The 27,705-nt window shown below is 45.0% G+C and overlaps 1 protein-coding gene and 1 non-coding gene across 2 annotated transcripts in view; both read left to right on the forward strand.

The window, feature by feature from the left end:
• Positions 1-12,712: 12,712 nt before the first annotated feature.
• Positions 12,713-12,786, forward strand: TRNAI-GAU. Its single transcript has one exon. It is a non-coding gene; the product is annotated as a tRNA-Ile (tRNA).
• A 6,794-nt stretch (positions 12,787-19,580) lies between these two features.
• GRIK4 (glutamate ionotropic receptor kainate type subunit 4) overlaps positions 19,581-27,705 on the forward strand; it is a 440,303-nt gene continuing 432,178 nt past the window's right edge. The window contains exon 1 of the mRNA XM_033171758.1: positions 19,581-19,738. The gene's annotated coding sequence lies outside the window, so the exon portion shown is untranslated. The remainder of the gene's footprint in view (positions 19,739-27,705) is intronic.

A 27,705-nucleotide genomic window follows, 5' to 3' on the forward strand; every position in this document is an offset into this window, starting at 1 on the left:
ATCCTTCAGTCCTCCTCCTCCTCCCTCCATCCCCAGATGCCAGCTGATAAGCCAATGGTCTCCAAAAGGGATACTGCAGCCAGAAGCATACACTGCTCTTTAAGAATTAAAAAAAAACAAAAAAGAGTTGTTGTTTTGAAACTTCCTTCCTACTAAAAATGTATTTTATTTGTTCACTATACAATCATGTACTCCTTTTAACCGGTTTTACTTTTAAGGAACACAGGAACAATCTGGAATTTGAAAAGCAAAATGCAAAAAAAAGAAAAAGAAAAAAAATCCTCTTAATACCTTGTATTTTTAACTGATCATGTTTGAATGTTTAAGAAAGAAGAATTTATTGTTCTAATTATCCAGATGTATTGTATGTTTGTAAAATAGCTCTTATTAATTAGCTGATAAGGTGGTATGTTTCTGGAACAAAATATTGCTCATTTTAAAAAAGAGGTTTTGTTGGGTTTGTTTGTTTTTTTGGAATCTGGGAAATAGAAAATTAAAGCATTCAAATGCCAGTAAATAAGCTTAAAGGAACCCAAACATTTGACTATGGTATTTTGTTGAATCCAGCAGATTCAAGTTCACACTCCTGGAGTAGACTGATAGCCTGGTGGACCAGTGATCTTGTCTGTCTGCACTGATTTGGCAATTCCATGATAAAGAACACCCCTTTCTGACATCTGAGACTATCAGATCTATTCTCAGCTTAGAGAGAGCACACAACAGTCACAAAAGAATGCAACATTTCTGACTTGTCTTTTGCTTCTCAGGCACAGAACACTTCCTGCCCTGCAAACAGGGGGCTCTTCTGCCAGTTCCATGAGATTCAGTGTAATCCTTCAAACTAGCAGAGTGTCAGCACAAAACTGTTCGTGCTGAACTGTATAATTGAACTGTAAAATTTGTTCAGTTTATATATCATCCTTTTTCTAAAGATCCTGGGACAGTGTACGACATTAAAAATATAGTTTACTACTGCTAATAATAATAATTTAATAATAAACATTCACAGAAAAATAATCACAATTATTTCTTTCTTGTTTTGAGAATGGAGCATGAAGACCCTAGTTGAAATGTCAGAGGAGAAAGCTGGCTATTGTTGCATATTTAGTGGTTTTTCCCCATCTTCCCCTTCCATGACTTGAGTTCAAATTTGACTGAATAAAGTGCCACATGTTTCATGGCCAGCATCTGTGCCAGGCATTGTGCCAGTCCCCCCTGACAAAGGGTAGTTTAAAGTTATTGTGCCCAGTTTATCCTCTTCACTCCAACTATGGATTTACATATTTCTGTTTTGTGGATTGCTTGCCTCTACACCCAAATCTCTGGGACTGTTGAAGGAATTGAAACCTTCCTGCTTTTCCCAGCCACCACACAACATTCATACAAAACTCTGTTATTTACTTGCATTGTAATTGCTAATTGGAGCTCAGTTATGCTTTCCTGGTGATGTGTTTTTTCTGGCTTCTGTTGTCTTGGGAGATTTTGCACTGCATTTTTCTCCTGGCTACACAGTTGTAATGACATTTTACTTAAGATAAACTGATGCAGGTGCTTCCATCTGGGTTTTCCTGAAGCCGGGCTTCCTAAACTAAGACAGGATTGCTTTGAAGAAAAGTGTAACTCATTAATTTGGAGGTTATCTCATCACAGGGTGACCTTGCTTCCCATGGCCATTCATTCAGCACCCCTCCCTGGATGCTCAGGTGGTGGGGAGTCCATGGATTATCTAGTGTCGAATACTTCAAATGGATTTGTATTTCCCCCCCTATTAAGACTCAACTTGGCTGGTGCTCAGAGAGTGGGGCATTGGCTAGTGAAGAGTCTGTGCAGTGCAGATACACTTTTGTTGGTGCAGCTTCCATAAGAAAAAGCAAACACTTGAGAAGTTGGGACAAGGACTAAAGAGCAGAGGGGTAGAAGGGAACAGGGAAGATAGCTTGGTTCTGAAAACCATGCACATGTTAGGAAGCTAGATGGGCAGGAAAGTTGGGAGATAGAAGAAGTGAAAGATGACAGACTCAAAAGGCAGTGAACTGAGAAGCGAGACCCGCAGGGGGAAATTGTATTTGGACAGCTGGAATAATACTTGGGATTCTAAACAGTTTATGCTCAGTACCTTTTAAAGGGCAACTTGTATACTCAAAGCTATGCAAAAGCTATTCTTTGTAACATTCTCCGACCCAGCTATATCAGTTTCAAAACTGGTAATTTGTAATGCAGTTAAAGAGCACAGGTGAGGAGCTATATTTCTCTGTTTTTCCATGTTCCCAGCATTATTTTGTGTTATGCAGGGTACAGATATCTGTATCTTCTCATGCTTGAGGTGCTGAAAAATGAATTGCTTAGTTGGATTTTGTCCTTAGTATAAGGGGACACTGGGAAGGTTCAGTAACTTGTTACATTGCCTTAAAAGCAGATAATTTCAAGATAGCTGTCATTCATGGCGGCTAGTGAGTTTTCTGGGGCAGCCTTGCTGCTGATGAAACCACGTGCTTTCCACTTTATAAAGAAATTGACAGCATTTTTAAAAATGTTGAGGCCTGTCTGCAGTTCCCCAGAATGACAAATGACTTTCCTTAAATATTAATGATAGTTACTCAGCAGTAAATGCAGGCTGGTGCTTGATAGGGGATGGAGCAAGCTGCTTTGAGTTGATTTTTCTTTTCTTTTTTCTTTTTATTACATTTTCATTTTTCAGTCATTTGTTTATTTGTTTAGGTAAGTGGATGCCTCATTGAAAAAACAGATCCAGCTTTGAGTGTCCCAAAATATTTTAATGCTAATAAATAGTTATACAAACTGTCCAAATGAATAAAGAACAGAGGGAGGGGAGGCATCCACAACTCTTCATTTTGATGTTGGCAGACTTGAGGCTTCAGCAGTGGATGGAAAACAGAGGAGATTGGCAAATACTTATTGAGTTACTCGGTTATTATTATTATTATTATTTATTAATTTATTTGGTTTCTTACCCTGCCCTTCACCGTAATGTCCCAGGATGATTTACAGAGACTTAAAATTCAGTATTAGAAGCAGTATAAAACAAATTGCCTTTTCAGGGAAATGGTAGATCTTGAAAACATGTGTTTCCACTACAGATGGTCAGGGTACAGACTGTGTTTTCAGAATACAATGAAAAGTATGGGTTGTATCTAACTTCTGCTCAGAGTTGAGCCATTGAAACTGGTGGACCTAGGTTAGTGGACCTATTCTGAGTAGGACTAGGAGACGATCCTATGTAATCAAGGTGCAGGCACACCTCTATGAGAAGGGAATTCCACATTGTGGGAACTGCCACAGGCAATGCAGTCTCCTGGATCACCACCGCCCCAAACTCCTGAGGGTGGTGGAACTGCCAAGAGTTTTCCTGTTGGCAAGCTTCTCTGGTCCTTCAGACTCACTGGTCCAGACCCATTTTTGTTCTGGAACCGGCAACCTCCAACAGCACAGTTGCGCTGTCCGTAACAAAACTTGAAGACGATTCTCTTGAAACAGAAGGACCTTGTGTTTTCAGTGTTCTTAAATGCTTGGTTTTGGAGCACACAGAACAACTCCATCTCAGTGTTCTTCTCGCACGCTTTCTGCAGAGTGATCCTAAGTGCCAATCCTCAGTGGCTGACTAACCTCCTTTCACTCTGACTGGCTCCAATCTGCACAAAAGGCGAGAAGACTTCCCAGTGGCTCAAAAGCTTGCCTTTCGTGCTGACTGAGCAGCTCTTAAGATACTGGAGACAAGGACCCTGCCGCAGAAATAGTAATGGGCCTTTGACCCATCCACCCACTGAGATATTTGCAATGCAGTCAAACCAACAATGCATGTTTGCTAGATAGGCACGTGATAGGAGCTGAAGCTCAAAGAGTTTTCTTGTTAAATTTGCTAAAGAGAACTCGTGAGAGCCATTCCCACTGTGTCCTGTCCTGTATCCATACATATAATCTCATCACCTGGCTGAGCACTTCCTCTTTGACATTTGACCCCATTCCAGCAATGTGAGAACATCTGCACGTCTGAGCTCCAAGCTCAGGCTACATTTTAAGCTAGACTTGAGTATGCCTTTGTAACTGGATTGCTGTTTTAAGTCTGCCCAAACAAAGTTGCTGCATCTGTTGCTTCTCAACGAGTAAATGTTGAGTGAGTAAATGTTATTTTTACCTTTTACAAGAATGTGTGGAGGAAAGGGGGGAAATACCAGGAGAATCCACTCTGCCTTAATGCATCTTGGATTACTTACACTAAAAGGCTAAAACTAGCTTGCCTTTTAAACTGCAAAGGGATCGCACTCTGCTGAACTCACAAACGTGGGGAAGGAAGGGTAATATCTAATATATCCTCTCCTAGCATCTATACACATCCCTACACCCACTGCCCGCACACCTGAACCACTACGCAATTACTATTGTAGCATTTCTGAGCCATGGAGAAATCAAGTGTTAAAATAAGCCAGCAAATGGGCACAAGGCCAGTTTGGAAGTTCTCACCTCTTCCATTTCCAAATGATCTTGAAATGCCCAGAGAGTCCCTTTTTGGAGACCTGTGAAATACCACGGGCTGCTCCTGGTCCTACTCCTGACCTGTACCTAACGGAGCCTGGCTTTGTCGTTAGACTCTTGTACTGGATCATTAAAATGGAGCAATAAACAGTCTGTCTCCCTCTCTTCCAGCCCAAGAGCTTCTGTTTAGTTCTCCTCCCCTCCAGCCCCAAGCAGCTGGGATTTTTACAGCTGCAAATCATCAGCCATGCTTTCGGATATATAAAACACTCCTAAAACCTCTCCAATGGTTTCTCTCTCTTTTTGCTAGTTTGTTTGTTTCCAGATGCCTGCTGTTTATTCAGTATAAAGTATTTCTCCTCTCCACCTCCTCATCAATGTTTTAAGCAAGTATCAACAAGGAAGTTAAGCAGGTCTCCCTGGAGCAGGGTGCAAATCTACATTTCTGTCAGCTGCTGGGATGACTATCAGATAATTCATATCTGAGGGTGTTTCTCGGGTCAGTGCTAAGAAAGATGGGCAGTATCTTTCCTTTCACTAGCATATCTTTTGCTTGCCAAAAGTGTTGTCTATTTGTCAAAACTACATGCATACAAAAATGTCTTTACATTATGAGTAATTAGCACTAAAAAGTTGATGAATTTTCATGAGGATTTATTATTATTATTATTAATTGCACAGTGCTTCAGAAATGTGAATAACTTAATTTAAGTTTGGAAAAATGAGAAACTGGGAGAACCAGAACTGTCAGATTCATTCATCCCTGCCTATAACTCAAATGAAGCACTTGCAGCCCAAACAGCTGCACATTCTTTCCCTGTTTGCCCCTTCATCTCTTGTCCCCCCTGTGCCAAATTTTAGATTGGAGGCTCCTCTGGGCAGGGACCTGTGCTCTTGTACTTTGAAAAGTGCTAAGCACACTGATGCCACTATCTAAATAAAATTTCAGTAATCCTAAATTGTATGCTGCACATGAAAATGCTCCAGTTTTCAAGAACAGCTGAATAGCTCAGCTGGTTGAGCATGAGACTCATAATCTCAGGATTCTGGGTTCGAGCCCCAGGTTGGGTGAAAGATTCCTGCATTAAAGGGGGTTGGACTAGATGATCCTCAGGGTCCCTTCCAACTCTACAATTCTATGGAAAGGTTAAGGTCCTCCTCTGCACTTCAACAAATTGGTTTGTGTGTGAAAACTGTATCAGGCTAACTAACGCAAGGCTGCATTGTGCAAGCAGTATAAATTATACTAATTCATGCCTAGTGCATAATTTAGCTCCTGCTGAGCATGAGAATGGACAAAGAGTTATAGGCACCAAATAATCCTTGTCTCCAGCACAGTGGAAATCTTCATAAACCATCTTGGACAAAATCCTATTCCAAGTAAACTTTTCATGGCACAATTTACACAAGTAAACTGATAGCATAGTGACATAGTCCATCTATTCTAGAACGTCACCAACTGCACAGTGTACCCCAGTTTCAGCCAGCTACTGTTTACAGCTTTCTTTCTACAAACAAAAAGTACCCAGGACATCCACTATCCTAAGAAATTTATTGGTTCTGCCATTTTAGGTTGCTTTTTTTTGTCCCAACCAATGTAACATCTTAAGGTAAACGAAAAAAATCCCAGCTGAAACTGGTCTAGGGAAACAGATGGAAGGGCCTGAAGAGAGTTTTCTTTCTAAAAATGAGTAAGAGCTCTGGACTTAAAATATCAGAAGAGAAATCTGTCGATTTTTGCCATTTTGGGGTGATTTTTTTGTCCCAGTCAAAGGAAAATGTTTTTAGAAGGGGGAGTCTCACATTATCTCCCCCCCCCAAAAAAAACCTGATACAAGAAAGCAGACTTAAAAGACATCGCATACATGGATTTGTTTGGGGAGATTTCACTTTAAATCAGATTTTGGTTTAGAGCAGTACAATACAATTTTGCAAGTTTTTCTTTGTGCCTGTTAAATTTTCCAGCTTCTGATATTTTTCTTCAGGTTGCACCCCCCCCCCCAAACCCCTTTTCACACTTAATACATTGAAAGCTGATGCAGAACTCTGCATCCCACCCAAATTTTGTGCTTCCACAGAGCAGTTAAATGCCTTTTTGTAAACTGTTTTTGCTTTGTTTCTCTGTACATTTGTTCACACACACACACACACACACACACTTCCAATTTCTTGTGTGCATTTCAAAGAGGCTTTTAAAAATGACAGTTTTTATTTCTTCTCATTACATAAACGAGGCAGACAGAAGTAAACATCTTTTGATGAGAGTAATTACAAGGCCGCCAGCACCAAAATCAGAAAGATTTGTACAGATGTCAGCTGGAGGGGGGGAGAGAGAGAGATACATTGCAGCCAACCATCTGAACAAAATAAGTGTATGTGTGTGTGTGTGTGTGTGTGTGTGTATGAGAGAGAGAGAGACTTTGCCTGGACTCTTATAGATCTTCAAACTGTGTTAAAAGCCTGGAGCCTAGACTGCTGATTTCCTCTGTGATTTTAGGTAGTCCCTTAATAGCTCCGTATCAATTTCTTGGCTGTAGGTGGGAGGTGGTAAAAGTTTAATCACCTTGTTCTCTCCCTCCCCACCCCCACCCCCTGTGCAGAGGTGGTAAATTGTTCCTAGACTGTACAACTTCAGGTCGTAGACATGAGAGTCCCACAGTCATACAAATATAAAAAGCACTCCCTATACATACAGCCCTACAGTGCCTGGAGGCTGTTGGAGGATGGATGGCGGCTAACAGATTGAGGTTGAATCCTGACAAGACAGAAGTACTGTTTTGGGGGGACAGGAGGAGGGCAGGTGTGGAGGACTCCCTGGTCCTGAATGGGGTAACTGTACCCCTGAAGGACCAGGTGCACAGCCTGAGAGTCATTTTGGACTCACAGCTGCCCATGGAGGCACAGGTTAATTCTGTGTCCAGGGCGGCTGTCTACCAGCTCCATCTGGTACGCAGGCTGAGACCCTACCTGCCCGCAGACTGTCTCGCCAGAGTGGTGCATGTTCTGGTTATCTCCCGCTTGGACTACTGCAATGCGCTCTATGTGGGGATACCTTTGAAGGTGACCCGGAAACTGCAATTAATCCAGAATGCGGCAGCTAGACTGGTGACTGGGAGTGGCCGCCAGGACCACATAACACCGGTCCTGAGAGATCTACATTGGCTCCCAGTACGTTTCCGAGCACAATTCAAAGTGTTGGTGCTGACCTTTAAAGCCCTAAACGGCCTCGGTCCTGTATACCTGAAGGAGCGTCTCCACCCCCATCATTCAGCCCGGACACTGAGATCCAGTGCCGAGGGCCTTCTCCCTCACTGCAAGAAGCAAAGCTACAGGGAACCAGGCAGAGGGCCTTCTCAGTAGTGGCGCCCGCCCTGTGGAACGCCCTCCCATCACAGGTCAAGGAAATAAACAACTACCTGACATTCAGAAAATACCTGAAGGCAGCCCTTTTAAGGGAAGTTTTTAATGTGTGATATTTTTGTATTCGATTTCTGTTGGAAGCCGCCCAGAGTGGCTGGGGAAATCCAGCCAGATGGGCAGGGTACAAATAATAATAATAATAATAATAATAATAATAATAATAATAATAATAATAATTATTATTATTATTATTATTATTATTATTATTATTACTACAGTGGAGAGGAGCCTCTTGCACTGATAGGAAAATAAGGTTGTCACCTTTGGCTGGGCAAAATACGGGACAGGTCGGGGTGGGTGGGGATTGGGGGGCACACACACTCTCATGACACCAAATCCTCTCACTTTGTGGAGGGGGGCGGGTTCCTTGCATTTGGCTTCCCGCCTCCCTCACCATCCTGGTCCCACTCTTCCCCTCAACTCTAGTAGATGAGCAGGGGCCAGGGATAGATGGTCAGCTCTCATGGGCAACTTGAACCACAACTCCAGCCCATACTGGTACTGGAATAGACTCAAGCGCAGAGGAAGAGGAGGGAGGAGGCCTCCAACAGGGGAGAACCTGACACCCCTCTATTTAGTTATTTTCATTGTCCCAATTATCTGTATTGCTAAGTTTCTGAAATTTACCCTTCTGTAACTTAAGAATGTTAGACCTAGTCTTGCTTTCCGGAGTGGCAAAGAACAATTTGCTCTCTTCTCCGAGATAGCCCTGCAGGCAGAAAGCTAGCATGTAAGAAGGGGACACTGTATTCTGTTTTTGTTGTGAAATGAGCTTTTAATATCTTTGTACAAAGAAATAGGAAGCAACGTTAGAGTAGGAGAAAGAGGCTGTTCAGAAAGCTGGAGGTGTCCCACTTTATCTATTTTAACCCGAACACAGACCCTTCCAAGCAAGCTGAGTTGCCCCTCAACTACCAACACCCTTTCGGATTTGTTTTCCTATTATTTGATTTGATTGGCTGTATTTCTGCAACCCTCAGGGTTTTTCAGAGCATGCTGATACCATGGCGAAATATGCAACGACACTCACCTCTAAACTTTAGAAATAGAGGGAGCAATATAAATAAAAAACAAAAAACTCTGATTTCTTTAGGTGTACTTTTTAAAGTAACTTTTTTTTTTTAAATCCAATTGATTAATCTGTTAAATGTCACAACACTAGAAATAATGAGTTGTGTTAACATCCAGAGCAGCTAGCAAGGGCCCCAAAGAAAGCTGGGTTCTAGTGCTGGTTTGGGAGATTAAAAGCTCCCCCACATCTCCTTTGATAACCATGAAAAAGAAAAGTGTACAAGCTTACAGCAGTGCTCTATACCATCCCAGGCTTGCCTATTTTTGCCATGGTTTACGACTCTGTCTTCTGTAAAAGAGGGACAGTCAACATGGTGCTCATCAGACATTGCTGAGCTACAATTTCCACCATCCCTGACATTGGCTATGGTAAGCAAAGCTAATAGGAGTCACAGAATCATAGAATCTTAGAGTTGGAAGGGACCCAAGAATCATCTAGTTCAACCCCCTGCAATGCACAATCTCATCTAAAGCATCCATGACAGATCGCCATCCAACCTCTGCTTAAAAATCTCCAAGGACAAAGAGTCTTGGTCTAACTATCTAGAGTCCACCACATTGGCTTTTCCTGCTGCAAAACCTGAATGATCTTTCCTTTTTGCTCCCTGCCCTGCAGTGGAAACCACGAAGGCATTTCCCTGAAAAGATGTGTGTGTTTGGTCCTTCTAATTCATCCAAGCTTGCTAGCGCCACTCCAAGAAATACACATAATAAGGCAGTAGGAGGTGGGCGGGGGAATGAGAGAGAATGGTTTACAATGCCTATTATGTACTTCACTGCACCACAATTGTTCCCTCAAATCTGTTCCTGCCTATAAAAGCATGCCATTTGGATACGCTAGCAAGAAATCGCCATGAACATTGGTGGGCAGGCAGGGAAGAAAGATTCCAAAAGGCCACTGCTGCAGCTTGTATGCAGTTAGGTATCGGTTCACATGGATGCCTTATCCTGGCCCATGTTTCTCCATTTGCCTTCTCTACCGAAGCCTCACTGAAGTAAGAGAGGGCAATTTGCCGGCATTGCGTTTTTAAATGGATGTGCAGATTACCAAAATAGGTGTCTTTCCATTTCCTTTTCAGACATGGGAGGGAGTGGGAAAACTTGCATGCTATCTGGGCTCCCATTCTCAGTCACAGTACTCAGATTCCCACCTTGATTATTCCCAAAGGTTTTATTCCAAAAATTCAGGTCTCTATGGGTCTCATGAGATATATCAAATGTGAGGCAGGGGGAGTAGCCCAATATACATAGATGGAAAGGAGAGGCCATCTTGAATGTTTTCTCATTTTTTCATCTCAGTAGCATGCTGTAAGTTCTACAGTGCATTTGTTTGTTTGTTTTTGCTTTTAATTTTTTTAAAAAAAATTATTGGTAGATGCAATACTCACAAACACAAAACAAAACAAAACACAGAACAACTTGTTGTTGTTTAGTTGTGTCCGACTCTTCGTGACCCCATGGACCAGAGCACGCCAGGCACTCCTGTCTTCCGCAGTTTGGTCAGACTCATGTTGGTAGCTTCGAGAACACTGTCCAACCATCTCGTCCTCTGTCATCCCCTTCTCCTTGTGCCCTCCATCTTTCCCAACATCAGGGTCTTTTCCGGGGAGTCTTCTCTTCTCATGAGGTGGCCAAAGTATTGGAGCCTCAGCTTCAGGATCTGACCTTCCAGTGAGCACTCAGGGCTGATTTCCTTCAGAATGGATAGGTTTGATCTTCTTGCAGTCCATGGGACTCTCAAGAGTCTCCTTCAGCACCATAATTCAAAAGCATCAACTCTTTGGTGATGAGCCTTCTTTATAGTCAAGCTCTCACTTCCATACATCACTACTGGGAAAACCATAGCTTTAACTATACGGACCTTTGTCGGCAAGGTGATGTCTCTGCTTTTCAAGATGCTGTCTAGGTTTGTCATTGCTTTTCTCCCAAGAAGCAGGCGTCTTTTAATTCCATGACTGCTGTTATTATACATACAACTCCTTAATTCCTACAAAAGAAGACAATTAAACATACATTAAACAACTTACATTACAAAAGAAGAAACATTAAATCAACTTACATTACAAAAGAAGCTGAACATAAAAACAGAAATCTTGACTTCCCTCCACCCATGTGTGACTTCCTTTATTTCGTTTCTTCTTTTCGCTGTGTTATCAATATTTTTAACTGCCTCGTCTTATACCCATTTCTTCTTAGTCTTTTGCTCTATAAATTTAATTCATTGCATATTGATATATTTATAGCAATTCCAAGAGGGACCTACTCCAAGCCAGGTAAGCAGAGCCAGCCCTACCATTAGCCATAGTTAGGCAGCCACCTTGGATGGCAGATGCTAAGGTGGCTTGCAGGGGGAGGACCACAGCATGTTGGTAGACCATCTGTGTTGCATGCTTAAGGTTACACATGCAAGCCTCGGTATCTCCAAGCAGAGCCAGGATCGTACCTGGTTCGAAATCCTGGAGAGCTGCTGCCAGCCAGTGGAGACAGTACCAAGATTAATGGAGCAGTGGTCTGACGTAACATGATGAGACACCTTCCTACGACCCTCATCTCCTGTGCTTGCCTGCTGCCTGAGGGTACCGTGGAGAAGAAGAAGAAGAAGAAGAAGAAGAAGAAGAAGAAGAAGAAGAAGAAGAGTTTGGATTTGATATCCCGCTTTTCACTACCCGAAGGAGTCTCAAAGCCGCTAACATTCTCCTTTCACTTCCTCCCCCACAACAAACACTCCGTGAGGTGAGTGGGGCTGAGAGACTTCAAAGAAGTGTGACTAGCCCAAGGTCACCCAGCAGTTGCATGTGGAGGAGCGGGGAATCGAACCCGGTTCACCAGATTACGAGACTACCGCTCTTAACCACTACACCACACTGGCTCTTTATTTTATTGCCCTTCATCTGAGGATCACAGCATCCAGATTGCCTGGATGCAGGATGATAATTTCACATATCTATAGATAACAGACTAAAACACCTTAACTGTAAGGAGATGATTAGTGTGCCTGGAAGCTAATAGATGCATGCAGTACATTGCTGGGTGCAAATATGAGAAGAGCATTTTGAAAGAAGCAATTCACTGGAGCTGTTGCCACAAGGACAGGACTGGGAAAGGGGCAGATGATCTGAAGCTGCTCTCCTATCCCTGTTTTCCGTGGATCTTCTGAGAAACAGCAGTGTTTCTGCAGCAGAGGCAAGAGTCCTTCTCGCACCTCCCTTTTTTTCTCTTGTGTCTCTGGAGGCTGCTGCCACGTCTTCCTGGCAGGAGGGAGCTCACGTAGTAACACAGCTCATTTCTGTTAATGCAGGAGTCCGGTTAATTGAAGGTTTAAAAGCTTTACTTTTCTCGCTGTTAAAATTGAGAGAGACTACAATAGCCTGTGGCAATGCTCCAAAGCACTATATCTTTCAGAGGCATACAGAAAGCTGGACTTAACCAAAGGGAGGGGAATGCCTCCGTTGGAAAGGCCCACATCATCGCCACATCTTCTGACAAGTAAATCATGGGTTGCTGGGATCTGGCAAGTAATAGCTACAGTCAATGAATTAGCTAGTCAATTCTAATGAGGTGTGTCTGTTGCCCCTTTTCTTGTAAAGCTCCATTGCCTTTAATAGCAACAACCTGGCTAGCATCAATTCAACAGATGAAGCTTTGCCTATCTTATCTCTGCATCTTCAGGTCAGGGGAAAGATGCACTAGAACCCGCCCACCTAATTGTAAATCAATGTGAGCAAGCGCAGCCTGGATAGCTCAGTTGGTTAGAGCGTGGTGCTGATATTGCCAAGGTTGCAGGTTCGATCCCTGTATGAGACAGCTGCATTTTGGAGATCTAGAGAAGGGGCCCCATAGAACATCTCCCGGCAGTGGCTTCAAGAAACACGGAAGAAGTCCCTGGAGTCTTCCACAAATATGTGCAATTGTCACCTGGAGAGGTGGGGCAAAGAGTTGAGAGAGGGCGCCAGAATTTGGATCAGTGCCCCCCTTTTTTGCTTGCTTGTTTATTTCAGATTTGTGAGCAAAGAGGAATTACAATGTGAGGAGCAAGAATGCAATATACATACCAGCAATTATTCTTTGATAACCAAGCATATGCTGATTTGAAATATTGAGGTTCTTTATTAGATTACAAATGGCTGTTTTCAAAATGTGCTGGGTACAGCTGGGCAGCTTGAAGATTTGTATATGAAGCTTTAATCGAACGACAGGGCTTGCTGATTCAATAAATTGGTTTTATGCACGTTATGTAACCTATTATTATTTTAATGAATAACAGCATAATTCTATATATTCAGTGGAGCTTACTCCCAGGTAGGTGGGTATCAAACTGAGGCTGCAATCCGTGTATATGGGTACAATTAAAAATATAAGTTTTTATTGTCTTCTTCCTTGCTGCACTTTTATTGACTGAGCTGGAATGTGTTATTACTATGTCATGTTGAATTTTGCAGACCACACTTGTGTGAGCACACACTGTCCCCCCACCTCCAAGTCAGTGAATATATTCTGCTTCTCAGATCTATCTATCTATTTATCCAGATCTGGACCTTCTCCTGTGTTTTGCTGCTTTGTTTTTATGAATGGGAAAAAATACAAATATTCAGAACTGAGAGAGATTTAGAAAGAAAGAATAAACATCATGATTGAAAACTCTCGAGGAACCGCTTTTGAACTGGGTTAAAATACTGCGCTTATAACATTGAAAAACGTTTTATATTTTATCTCACCCCACCCTGGCACTTACTGCTCCAAAATAATAAATGTACCAAAACGTCTCCTGTGTTCTGAAAAAGCCACAACATTCTTGCAGCCTTTTCCAATCTGCTGTCTTCCAGATGTTGCTGAGCCACAGCTCCCAACATCCCTGACCATTGGCCAAGCCAGCTAGAGCTGATGGGAGCCCAGCCACATCTGGAGTGAACCAAGCTGGTGAAGGCTGCATTATTGTGACCTTCCTGTCCTTTTAAGACTGCAGTTGCTTTTGACACCACCCTTCGTACATCGGATTTTCCTGCCATGGTATAAAATTGGTGACAGCTTTGGGAGTGGGTGCCTCATTTCCTGGTGACTAAAACCTGTGCTCTTAATAGCAGCAAGATCTATGCTCACATGAAGCCTTTCGTGCCACTTACATCCATGTCAGGAGAAGCATCTTCCTGGAAGCTAAGTTTCTTGGGGTCAGAGTACTGAGCATGGCTGGTACAGAAACTGGCAAGAGGAAGGGGGCCCATCATGAGTTCCACAAGGATCACTTTTATTTCCCCTTCAAGGTGCACTGCCATGTATATGGGGTAGGAAAAGCTCCCTGGCTATAGTACACAGGTGCCTAACCTGTGACCCTCCAGCTGTTGCCAGACTGCTGGACACCTAACAGTACAGCAGGCCAGTACAGCTAATGACCAGATATGATGGGAGTTGTAGTCCAAAACAGCAGAATTGGGCACCAACTTGGAGATAGCTTATCAACACTCTCTAGGGCAGGCATAGGCAAACTTGGCCCTCTAGATGTTTTGGGACTACAACTCCCATCATCCCTGACCACTGGTCCTGTTAGCTAGGGATGATGGGAGTTGTAGTCCCCAAAAATCTGGAGGGCCGAGTTTGCCTATGCCTGCTCTAGGGTATCAATCCTGGGTCTCTCCCATCCCTCTGTGGACATCTTGCATGCTGTGGCAATTTCACAGTCTTCTTTATATTTTATAAGTGGAGAACCGGCTTTGATTTGCCACAGCTGATGCCCTTTCTGGCCGCTGGCACAAAATGTCTGTACTGTAGTTGCTCGCCAACATCTTTAACTACAACCCAGCAGCTGTGATATTTTAGATGTGGCACAAAGCCAGATAGTCACACTTTCCCCATTAAAGTAGCAAGATATTCTTTCAGTATTGTAAATGTAAGAAAAGTTAAAAACTTGACTTGTTGACAAAAGTCTTACTTACGTTTGCTGTAATAAGGTTATTGCATCTTTAAACAACAGTGACGAAGGTCTTACAAAAGGCTAAAGTCAAGTTCCTAACCCTATTTAACTCCCATGCCAATTAACCTTTAGCCCCTCTTCCCTGGACAAATCTCACCACCAGGTACTGCAGTTTTCAACTGGTTTCCTTTGAGCCAGGGTTACAGACAGTTTTTGCTCTGGATAGCTCTGTAAGCTGCTTGCTGAATTCTCCTTGCTGCTCAATACCTTTATTTGGCCTCACTGCTAATCCTTGGCTTAACTATTTGATTTTGAAATACTTGGCTTAAGCCTGTGGTTCGGGTGCTTTGGAGCAAACTACACAACCAGGTTTCCCCCAGCCTCAAATAGCCTCTTGCTCATCTTCTGCCAGCCTCTGTCTTCCTGTTCTTCATCCTTGTCTCCCCTTCCAAATTGTGGCATAGGCCTATTCATGTTTCAGGCAGAATGCCCTTCAGCCAATCAGATCTGAGTGGAATGGGAGTCTTCCCCCTCAGCAGACCACTTTCTCCACTCAATGTATGACCAAGAATTTCTACCTAGTCAGCCAATCAGAAGTGTAATTTTACAATCCCCTCTCACCAGCTAAAAGAACACAGTTCCCCACTATTAGAGGATACTAAAGGTAAAGGTAAAGGGACCCCAGGCCGTTAGGTCCAGTTGCAGATGACTCTGGAGTTGCAGCACTCATCTCGCTTTACTGGCCGAGGGAGCCAGCGTTTGTCCACAGACAGCTTCTGGGTCATGTGGCCAGCATGACTAAGCCGCTTCTGGTGAACCAGAGCAGCACACAGAAATGCCGTTTACCTTGCCGCCAGAGCGGTACCCATTTATCTACTTGCACTTTGATGTGCTTTGGAACTGCTAGGTGGGCAGGAGCTGGGACCGAGCAACTTGAGTTCACCCTGTCGCGGGGATTCGAACTGCCAACCTTCTGATTGGCAAGCCCTAGGCTCTGTGGTTTAGACCACAGCGCCACCTATGTTAGAGGATACTAGTATTATACATTTAACCCTTTACATGACTCCACATCCACATACATTGCATCTAAACAAAACCCTGTTCTAGTAAACACATTTTCTTCATGCATGCACACAGGTGGTTTCTTTACACGTGCACATAGTTTTTGCATGCACAACACCTGCATTTCCACCGAGCTTAAAACAAGTTGTGCCCTCTTAACCATCTGCTCTTTTCTATAAAAGTCGTTTTCTAAATGAATATAGGTCTCCAAGGCTTTAGCAGGTCATGGGGTGTGTGCATGTGTGTGTGGAGCATGCTAAATTTTACTCTTTGGGGTATTTACATGCAGAGATATCCATGGCACACCAACTGGGCACAATTGCAGTCTTTAATTGGCTTTATGCAGAGCCTGACATCACTAAGTGCTGTACATCATCACCTAGAAAGTGTACAGATTTGCAGTAGAAATAATGGCCTATGTGCACACATTTCCTAATTGGGTAGATGGAGGAATGTTGGTATGTCATTAGGGTGACAGAGAAATTCCCTCTCCTAGACAACTAGGGATGAACACTGTCCTCCTGTAAGACTTTGTAAAGTCGAAATCAATGTGCAAAACCCTAGCACCACTCAACCACTTTGGTCTGCAGAACGGGCACTGTGCAGGTGCCACACAATACCCATTTTGCATTTCTTAAGAAATCAGTCTTTTAGTGTGCAACACTTTAGGACTCTCTGCCTAGTGACATCAGGCAGACACCTTCACTATACCCCTGCCAAGAATCGTTTTTCTTTGTTCAAGCCTACCCAGATATGTAGAATGCTAACCTGTGTTTTGATCTGCTTTTAGCTCATTTTTAATTTTTTTTAAAAATAATTAGAATCAACATAGTTTTCAACTGTTATTTTTTTTAACAATGTTGTTGTTTTATTCTTTCTGTACACGGCTTTGAGGTTTTGCTTTGTTGTTGGGTTGTTGTTTTTTTTACAATCAAATGGCATATAAATTTTATGAAATAAAAAAGAATTCTTGGTCTTTCTAAGTCACGGCTAAGCAACCTGCAGCCCTCTAGATATTGCTGCACAACATCTCCCATCACCCCTGACTTTTGGCCATGTTGGATGTAGCTGATGAAAGTTGGAGTCCAGCAACATCCGTAGGACCAAATGTCCCATTCCCCCCCCACTCAAGGTGTTACCCCTTCTTTATCTAGGGCCGGCTCACTAATGAGGTGACCACCTCATGCGGCAGGATCCACAGGGGCAGCAGATCCCCATGTAGATCTTTTTTCCATTCTTGTATATCTTCATCAATTCTCCCCTGCTGGTAAGGAGAGGTGCCCTTTTGTGGTTCTCCTCGGGTACCAAATCGTCTTGGGCTGGCCCTGCCTGCATCCCATTCCATCCTTCAGCATCCTTAGAAGAACTTTCTTTCTGACCAGCAGGGGGCACCCGCAGGCTGCTCATCTTCCCCATATTTCCTGGAGGGGTGACTGAACGCTGGATGCAGTCGGAAGTGGCAGCAGGGGGGTTCGGATGCTTCTCTTGCTAGTTGCCCTCCCAAGGTGTTGCTATGTCCACAATGGGGGTGGGGTGGGGGGATTACTAGGTGGAATCTCCTCTCCTTCGCAGGGAGTGACGGAAGAAATAGCTCGTTTCCCCCATTTCACAACTGACCTCTTCAAATTTCAGTCCCTTCTCTCTTCCTGTCACTTTCCTTGGGAGAACCTCACTCCCCCACCCCCAACCACACCACTTTTACGAGCAGCAAAACAGGCAGAAGTTCGGCAGGACATTTTCTCCACCACTCCATCATGCTGTATGAAAGCTACACCGGCTGCATTTTTGCTCCGCATGCCCTGCTCCCCGGTAAAGACACAGAAGTCCTTTAAAAAGCGTGACAGTCCTATAGGAACGCAGGCATCTGCGTTATATTGTGTTAGGTGCTCTCCTATGTCGTTTCCCACGTTCCTCCCCTCTGCTGCATCCCCATAACATTTCTGGGAAGAGGGAGGCCTTCGGAATAATTCCTCTCTTTTACCGTGTAGCGTTTCAAGGCAGAGACACCAACACTCTCGAATCTCAACACCCCCGCTTTGCTCCCCTTCTGTCCATTACTGCTTCCACACTGGCCCCCTTTCCCCCATCAAGGTTGCCACATTTCCTCCCCGCTCCGGCTCCTCTGCTTTTCACAGCAGCCAGAAGCTTAGCAGGAGGGTACTCCTCTCTCCTTTTATGTCCCTCGTTCTCTCTGTGTGAGGCAGCAGGACAAATCCCAGGATAATGCACAAACTCTTCCCGCATTGGGTGCCTCCGCCTCCCCCCCCAAATATTTCCCCTCTTCTGCTGGCAACTTGGGACTTAGGTTTCACCCCAGTAATACTCCCATGACACGTGTTATAAAAGACACACACACATTATTTCGATTCCGCAAATCTCTTTATCCATCCCAGCCCATTACCCCAATATTCAGGGTTTGCCTCCTATCTCTCACTGCGCACACCTTCTTGTTCCCCATCTATCTCACCCCAATTGGCATCTCTCTACACGAAGATCCTCCCCTCTCTCTGCATTACACCCCAGTAATATCACTGGGCCCTGTGCTCCAGAAGCTATTGTGGTTAAGGCTGTGCTGATATTTCTTTCTAAAGATTAGAAAGATTGGTATCTGAAGAAGTGTGCATGCACACGAAAGCTCATACCAGGAACAAACTCAGTTGGTCTCTAAGGTGCTACTAGAAAGAACTTTCGATTTTGTTCTTTCTAAAGATGTTTGCAGCAGTGGTGGCTGGTGGCCATTGAGGCTGCTGGGGCGGAAGGCAGAGCGCCCAACAGTAGGTGGAGCCAGATCTAATGACAGGCAAGAGATAGAACCAATGGCAGGCAGAGGCAACTAGTTCTTGCTTTGCAGCCTCCCATCTCCTTGCTGAGCTCTACAAGGGGCAACACTGCAACTGTGTGGAAACACTGCTTTCCTCTGCACCCAGTGCGCTCCCACCGAAGGTTTGGGATCCGGTGTGTGCATATGATGCTTGCCACAATCCGTATGTATCCTGTCTCTGTCCTAGCAGATTTTTAAAAGATAAAATACTGCATTTCGATGGGCTTTCCCCCTGCCTATATGCCACCCTAAATCCAAACTGAGAAAAACACACAACCTCGCTGAGTTTTAAGCCGGTGACATGTACACAACCAGGGAATAAGGAAGAGGAGGGACTGACAGCCCTGGCCACCCTGAGGACTGGCTGGAAGTGAAAAAGCAGGCAGGTGGGAGCCGGCTAACAGCAGACTGGGTTGGAGTGGGGCGGTGGTGCCCCATATGCCCTACCAGGGAAGCCTCCACTGGTTTGCCCTGCTTCCATCCTGTTATTATTCGCCCCCCCTTTACTGAGCTCTGTTTGACATCATTACGCATTTCGTTTGGCAACCGAACACATGATGTCATAATTCGAACGTGCTGCTTTGCTTTGGGTGCATAATTTTATTTTAGAAATCGGGCAGCATATTTCTAACCACACACACACACACACACACACACACACACACACACACACTTGCACCCTAACCTCTCTCTCCCCGCCACGTTCGAACACCCCGCAGCCGAGATTTTTCTGGCACCCTGCGCTTCCTCCGCTCGCCACCCGGGGGCGCCCTTGGGCTCGTTCTCTCCCGGTGCTCCTTGGACGCGGTTTCGCCGCCGCCGCCGCCGGATCGCAGCGCGTCGCTTCTGCGAGCCCCAGCAGCTGCAACAAGCCGCCTCATCTCCCCGCCTGCAGCGAGTGCGTGTGTCGGGGGAAGCAAAACCTGAGCCGGCCAGCCTGCAGATCCCAGCCCGGGAGAGCCACTCAGGTAGGAGAAGCTTGCACTGCTGCTGCTGCTGCTGCTAAAAGCGCCCCGCCTCCGGTTCAGCTGCAGCCCCGCGCCCGCCGAGCTCGGTTCCCCCCCTCCCCTGGCCACAGAGAGAGCCGCGGCAATCGCTTCTCTCTGGACCCGCCGCAAGCGAAGCCAACCGGGCAGAGCCTGCTGCGTTTCCATCTTGCACCTCCAGGGGTAACAAGAGGGGGGTTGGGGGTGGCTTGGCTCCTTCCGCTCCCCCAGCCCTCTTATCCTCGGACTCCTGGGTCCTATCTATTCAGGAGAGAGATCCCCCCTCGCCAATCCGTGATGCTTCTCCCCTCCCCCTAAAAGGAAGCACCCTTTCGCCCCTCTGTGAGGTCTACACCCTGCCGTCCTTTCTTGGGGGAAGCCTGGAAGGCGCCGACTAGCTCTCATCTTCCAGGACTCCTAGAGACCCGGGCTTTGCGGGGTGGGGTATCCCCATCTCTTTCGGGGCGCCCTCTGCAATCCAGGACTCCACCGCTGCTCCCCTCCTCCCCGCCCCATGCGCCCAGATAAGGATGACAGCTGGTCCTCAGTTTCCTAAACTTAGTTCCTCCCGACCCATCTCGGGGTGCCCTTCACCTTCTTGGGCTCCCGTGCCCCCCAGGAATAAGGGGCCGTTCTCTCCTTCTAAGCCTCTGGTCTGTTTCAGTGGGCGACTCCAATTTTTCCCCTTTCCCCTATTCATTGGTACTTGCCCTTCCTCCTTGGCCAGAATGCCCACTTCGCTATATTCGGTCCCAGTCCCCTTTTTGGGGGGCGAAGAAGATTCCCCCCATTCCTCTCTCTCCGCGCATTGTGGCACCCCTTTTCTGATTCCCATCAAACTCTGCCTGCATGCTTTTGGGGGCTCAGGTCCCCAGAAGAGCTCCGGTGCTGGTGGTGATTAAATCTCCACATCGGGGAGGGAGCGAGGAAGTCAGCATCACACTTGTGTGTATCCACAAAATGGTTGTGTAGCGTGGTGGCTGGCGGAGGCGCGCGGGGGGGGGGGGCGGGTAGAGAACTCCAGAGACCGTATGCGTGGAGGTTGCTGTGATCCTCTGTTTTGAAAGGCTGGGGAGGCGAAGAGGCAGCTCAGGAACGCCAAGGGTGGGTCTCTGGAGTGTATAAAATGACTAAGATCGTTCTTTCTGTGCGTGAGAGAGAAAGTGAGATAATACACCTGTTTGTAAGGGAAAGCGGAATAGGCGCCGTGGATTGTTGTTACTTCCTAGAGGGGGAGAAAGTGCTGAAAGGGGAAAGTAGTTGCCTGGCATGGAAAGTAAAATGTGGAGAGAGAGAGAGAGAGAGAGAGAGAGAGAGGAAGGAAGGGGGGGGGGTGAGACGATGGATGCTTTGCAGTGGGTGTCAATGCTTGGGAGGGGTAGGTTTTTGGGAGCGATGGCTGGTGCAAGAGGGTGGAAGGGGGGTAATGGGGTGGTGTTTGAGGGGCGCTTGGAGGGGACGACGACTGATGGATACCTTGAAGGAACAGGATGGAGCACAGTGGTGGCAGGTGGGTGGAGAAGGAGGTGACAGCCTGGGAGATGGATGGGCAGCTTAAGGGAGGAGGGATGGATGGATTGCTTAGATAAGTTATGTTCAATTTCTCAAAACATGCCTTAAATGACTTCCAAGCATTTTGTTCTTGGGGGCAGAGGTGGGGGAGTTGATGAGATCTCCCATGTCCCTGGGAGCCGTTTCCTGCTCCTGCGATGCTTTCAAGAGCAGGCCTGGGGGGGGATGTCACCTTGTCCTCATTCAGGCTTCCGAGGAGAGGCTGGCTGAATGGGAGACGGGGGGGGGGGCATCTTTTCTCACCGAACCATAATGTTGCCTGCGCAGATGCGTAACCCATTCATCATTTGAATCATGTTGCATTTTTCTGTTTACCGTTTGCAAATGCCGCTGTTGTCACTGCATCTGTTAGTTCTTTCCGATGATTTCATTACAGTTCCTTGCTTGGGTCTTCTGTCCGAATGGAAAGAAATCGGGTCCTTGTTTGCCAGGGTCAAAACTCGAGGAAAGAGAATAGAGGCTACCTGAGTAGCTCAAATAGTGAGGTTATTACTTCAAAGTATGCATTTCTATTCACAAAGTTGTCTTGCAATATGTAACTAGGATGGGCAGAAAGGCAACATTCTGTCTGGATGGGATGGTTGTGCTGGCAATCAAAACTCAGAAGAATGCATGTTTTAGTACTCTCAGATGGTGCAATGTGTCCTTTTCATTCAGAAAGAATTAGGCGTGAGTATGAAACCAAAGTTATCGCATTGCTGGGAGGCTTAGTAAGGGCAGCAGGCTAGATGGATGAGTTACACAGCTTCTTATTGGCTTGCAGCCTAACACAGTAAAGCACATCAGACGCTGAACATTGTTGGGGAGGAAGGAGAACAAAATCTGAATCACAAGGCTCTTCTTTTGTTACTTGCTGCTGCTCAAAGGAGTAAGTACTCCCCAAACTAATCATTTTGGAGCATCTCTCTCTCCCCGCCCCCTGAAACCCTGCCTGATTTGTGCATAGAATTGACTAGTGATCCTAGACACTTGCAAATCACCTGGGAACATGAGTTTGCATAAACTAGGAAATAGAATTAAGCTGGGAATCAACTGGGTGTAAATAGTTTTTTTTTAAAAAAAAATCAATGAATTTTTGTGTGTATTTGTTCTGTGTATATGTGATATGTTATTGGAGCCTGTTGATATAATCATGTTTCCATGTTATCGGAGCCTGTTGATATAATCAGAATCCCTGGTGGCTTTCCAGGACTAAGCTGATGATGGTAGAACTGATGCCCCAAACTGGGGTCCAGTTTCACTGGGATAATCCCAAATAATGTTGCCCATCTATATATTGTCTTTTCTCCAAAGAGCTGAAGGTATGATTCTCTTCTCCCATCCCATTTTAGCCTCACAACAACCCTGTGAGGTAGGCTAGGCTGGGGAAGAGTAACTGGCCCAAGATTGCCTAGTGAGGAGCACCTGGGAGGGGGGGGGAATGCAAGAGAGAGAGAAATGACCTTTTAATTGTTTTTGTTTCAGAAGGGGCTTGAAGTGCCCAGTGCGTTGGACCTTAGGGTTCTCAAATTTCTGTGACTCCACTCCACCTCTCATGTTCCATTCTAAATCACAGTTGTGCCATCCCAGGCAGGTGCCCCTGAGACTCCGCACCCAGTGCAACTGAATTGGTCCTATTCCCCCAAATCTGCCCCTGTCTGATTTCAGCACTAGTTTCTTTGCTTAGGGGCTTCAGTCTCCTACCTGGAATTTTTGAGCATTCCTTACCACATTAACTGGGCACTGCACGGTCAATCTTTGCCTGAGTGGCAAGGAGGCCACAACAGGCTGGTCCTCTGCCCGGATTGACTACCTACCCCAGTACATAGCTGTCAAGTTTCGGATTTGAAAATAAGGGATCAGCAGCCTCGCCTATCCCGGGGACAGTCACATGGCAGTGGTGGGCGGAGCCAGAAGCAAAAGTGGGCGGCACTGGTGTGTGAACGCGCGCAGTAGGCTTATTGTATTTTGGAAACGCTGCCCGTGGGCTACGGCGTCTGTAAGCGCAGGAAATGGCTCCCGCTTGCTTTGAGGCTGCAAGGAGGCGAGGTCTTCCCAGTCCCTGGCCAGCAGGGGGAGGAAGAGGAGCTGCTTCCTTTGAAAAAACGGGAAATTAAAGGGATATAAAAAATAAGGGATAGCAGCGGGAAACTGCTTGAAATAAGGGAGATTCCCGGGGAAAACGGGATACTTGACAGCACTGCCCCAGTATGCGTTGCCCATCAACCTGTCCCTGCCAATGGCCAACCACGTGCCCCTGGGACTAACTCCATACTCAGTTCCATCCCCTGCTTTGTATGCACAATACCTGGAACTAGCTCACAGGTAGACAGCTCCTGAATGCAGAGGCTCCATTAGCCATTGTGAACAGTAAAGGTCTAGTGTCCCCCATGAACAATTTGTGTAGAGAGCATTTCAGGTGTTCAAAGTGCTTTCATGCACCTATAAATAAATCGCCACAACAGTCCTGTGAGGCGTCCCTAAGGCCAAGTAGAGAGCTGAGATTTGAATCGAGAGCCTCTGCGCAAACAGAAACCTGTTTCCCCGTTGATTCTTTGCTGCAAGTACTTTGCATTTCCTCCTCATCCATCGGCTTTATTGTTTTCCCAAACTGGGCAGCAGGATTTGTCCTTCAAGGTTGCGACCCTTGGGAAAGTTAATCTCATATGCACACGTTACACAGCTGAGCCTTTGTTTGATTTCCACTCTTTTCTTCAGTTCCTGTGGAGAAGGTATTTCAGTTGCCAGGCGGAGACCTGGAGCTGCCTCCCAGCTGTTGGCAGGAGATGGCAGGCGTCTGCCCGCTGCCTCTCTCAGCTGCGAAATGATGGTGGGAGACCAGCATTTGAATCCAACTTTCCGGGGTGAAGTCCTGGTCAGTGGTGTCTGGGATTAAGCTCTGCTTGCAGCTCAGCCATCATTTCAAAAGATGCTCAGAAGAGGTGTTCTGTTTTGCCATGTGCATAGTAGTAAAAATAGATTGTGTAGAGGAGAAATGGGTGGGGTGGAGAACCACAGGAGGCTGTTTATGACAAAGGCAGACCGTTGGTCCATCTAGCTCTGTAGGGTTAACACTGTCGGCAGCAGTCTCTCTCAGCCCTCCCTCAAGATGCTGGGGATTGAATTGGAGGCCTTCTGCATGCAAAGCTGATACTTTTCCTATAAGCTACAACCCTTCCCTTAAGATATGGGAAACTGTCCAAACAATCCCAATACTTAATGACACACAATGTCTAAAAGATTGGTGAAAAGATCTAAGTTTATATGGAGAGGGAAGAAACCTAGGATAAAACATAAGGTTCTCATTGATATAAAAGACAGAGGATGTTTTGCACTCCCAGATTTGGAATTGTATTTTGAAGCTGCCTGCCTGTGTTGGATAAAAGACTGGATATTGCTAGAAAATACACAGTTGTAAGATTTGCAGGGTCATGATGTCAAGCACGCCTGGAACGCCTGTATTTGGTATGGCAAAGCGGGAATATGTAAAAACTTAATAGAAAAAACTTAATTAAGATATGGGAAAAATACAAACATTTATTAGAAAACAAAATACCCAGGTGGTTATCCCCAATAGAAGCTGAAGCAAGGAAAAAATAATAATATGAGTGAATTGTTAGACTTTTCAGAAGGAGAGCCAAAAATGAGAAAAAATTGAAGAGATTAAAGAATATGTATCAGATTGGTTAAAATATCATCAAATCAATTCTAAATTTAAGGTAGATAAGAAATTGGGATTTGCAGAAAAACCATCACTATTCAAAAAAGAAATACTATGATCTGGAGCTAAAATTTTATCTAAAATGTATAGGACTGGGAAATGAAAGAATAATTTGTAAAATCATCTATGATTAAATGGGCGCAAGATGTGGGTCATAATATTGATTTAAACTGGTGGGAGCATTTGTGGAAAACAAATTTAAAATTCACTGCTAGTTACACATTAAAAGAGAACTGTTTAAAAATGTTCCACAGGTGGTAAAGGTAAAGGGACCCCTGACCATTAGGTCCAGTCGCGGACGACTCTGGGGTTGCAGCGCTCATCTCGCTTTACTGGCTGAGGGAGCCGGCATACAGCTTCCGGGTCATGTGTCCAGCATGACTAAGCCGCTTCTGGCGAACCAGAGCAGTGTGCGGAAACTCCATTTATCTCTTGACTCCAAATAAACCAGCTAAAATGTTGAGATCTAAAAGTGCCCTATGTTGGTAATGTAAAGAAGCAGTTGGCAGATTTTATTATTCATGGTGGTCTTGCAGAATAATAAATAATAAGGGGTGATATGATAGCCATGTTCAAATATATAAAAGGATGTCATATAGAGGAAGGTGAAAGGTTGTTTTCTGCTGCTCCAGAGAAGCGGACACGGGGCAATGGATTCAAACTACAAGAAAGAAGATTCCACCTAAACATTAGGAAGAACTTCCTGACAGTGAGAGCTGTTCGGCAGTGGAATTTGCTGCCAAGGAGTGTGGTGGAGTCTCCTTCTTTGGAGGTCTTTAAGCAGAGGCTTGACAGCCATCTGTCAGGAATGCTTTGATGGTGTTTCCTGCTTGGCAGGGGGTTGGACTGGATGGCCCTTGTGGTCTCTTCCAACTCTATGATTCTATGATTCTATGAAAAGAATTATGGGAGATGGTTTATAATGGACTTAAGAAAATGTTTAAAAGGACATTTCCTAAAAACCCAGAAGCTTTCCTTCTGGGAATAATAACAACAGAAACCCCCCAAAATCACACTACATTGTGGAAGTATGTGACTACAACAGCCCCAACTCTAGTAGCACAAAAGTGGAGAACAGATGCAGTACCATCAAGAGAAGAACAGCACCTAAATATTAGAATATATAGAACTTGCCAGCATGACAAATAGATTAAGAAATAAAGATGACAAAAATTTAAAAGAAGACTGGACATTGTGCATAGATTACATATATGGAAAATATTACAACAAGAAAATAAGTGTAACAGACTGAAAAAATACTCAGCAGTAGATGTGACAAAGTGGGATAATGTATGGTAATGAAAACAATTTAGTTGAGTAAGAAAACAGAGTTTGAAAAGAAATCAGATAGGAAACCAGGAAAAGAGTGGAAGGGGAGTTAAAGTCAAGGTATTTAAGAGTGAAGGAACAAATTATGTTATTACTCATATACATATGTGTTTTATTATTAAGTTTTTTTTTAAATTTATTATCATCTTTTGTTTGACTGCAACACAGTATACATTGCTCATATGATTAACAGAAAAGCCAAAAGACGATATGGGAAACTGCTTTATACTGAGGCAGACCATTCTCCCATCTAACTCAGTATTGTCTACACTGACTGGCAGCAGCTCTCCAGGGTTTCAGGTAGCTGAGCTGGGTGCCCTCTGTTCAGACCTAATTCATAGACTTACATAATTGTAGTGTTGGAAGGGACCCAGAGGGTCATCTAGACCAACCCCCTCCAATGCAGAAATGTCAACATTCCCCCATCCATTTTGAAACCATACCAGACACTGCTTAGCTTTGCTAACGTGCTAGCCTGTTTTATTGCTGTACCACTAGGAGGACCAATTGGGTGCCAAAATCTCTCGCTCTTGCCACCCACTTTTCACACCGCTAGTAACAGCAGTGCACTGGCCAGCCTTGGAGGGTTGTGGTAAATAGATAGCTGTCCTGGGATCACAGAGGTGAAAGGGACACCAAAGGTCATCTGGTCCAACCCTTTGCCATCCCTGGTAGGCAACTGGTTAGGGAGTCTGGGGTGACCTCTGCTCCACTTGCACCATTAGGAATCTCTTCCATTTTTCTTTATTTGTTTGTTCACGGCATAGATATCCCAAGGAACTCAAGGTGATATGCAAGGCTCACCCTTCCCCTTTTAACCCCCACAACAACCCTGGGAGGTAGGTTCAGCTATGACAGGCAGTGACTGGCCCAAGGTCACCCAGTGTATTTCATGGCTGAGGTAGGATTTGAACCCTGGTCTCCCAGGTCTTAATAATAATAATAATTTGTTATTTATACCCCACCCATCTGACTGAGTTTCCCCAGCCACTCTGGGTGGCTCCCAATCGAATATTTAAAACAATACAGCATTAAATATTAAAAACTTCCCTAAACAAGGCTGCCTTCAGATGTCTTTTAAAAGTCGGATAGTTGCCTATTTCCTTGACATCTGATGGGAGGGCGTTCCACAGGGCAGGCGCCACTACCAAGAAGGCCCTCTGCATGGTTCCCTGTTAGAGTGTCTTAGTACAACACTCTAACCACTACACCACACTGGCTTCCTGACCCTCAGTCAGAATCTCCTTTCCTGTAATTTGAACCCATCAGTTCAGGTCTGGTGCAACAGAGGAGACTTTTGCTCCATCATCCGCATGACAGTCCTTCAGAAATGTGAAGATGGCTCTCA

Source organism: Lacerta agilis, chromosome 15 (genome assembly GCF_009819535.1).
Source record: "Lacerta agilis isolate rLacAgi1 chromosome 15, rLacAgi1.pri, whole genome shotgun sequence".
Taxonomy (NCBI): domain Eukaryota; kingdom Metazoa; phylum Chordata; class Lepidosauria; order Squamata; family Lacertidae; genus Lacerta; species Lacerta agilis.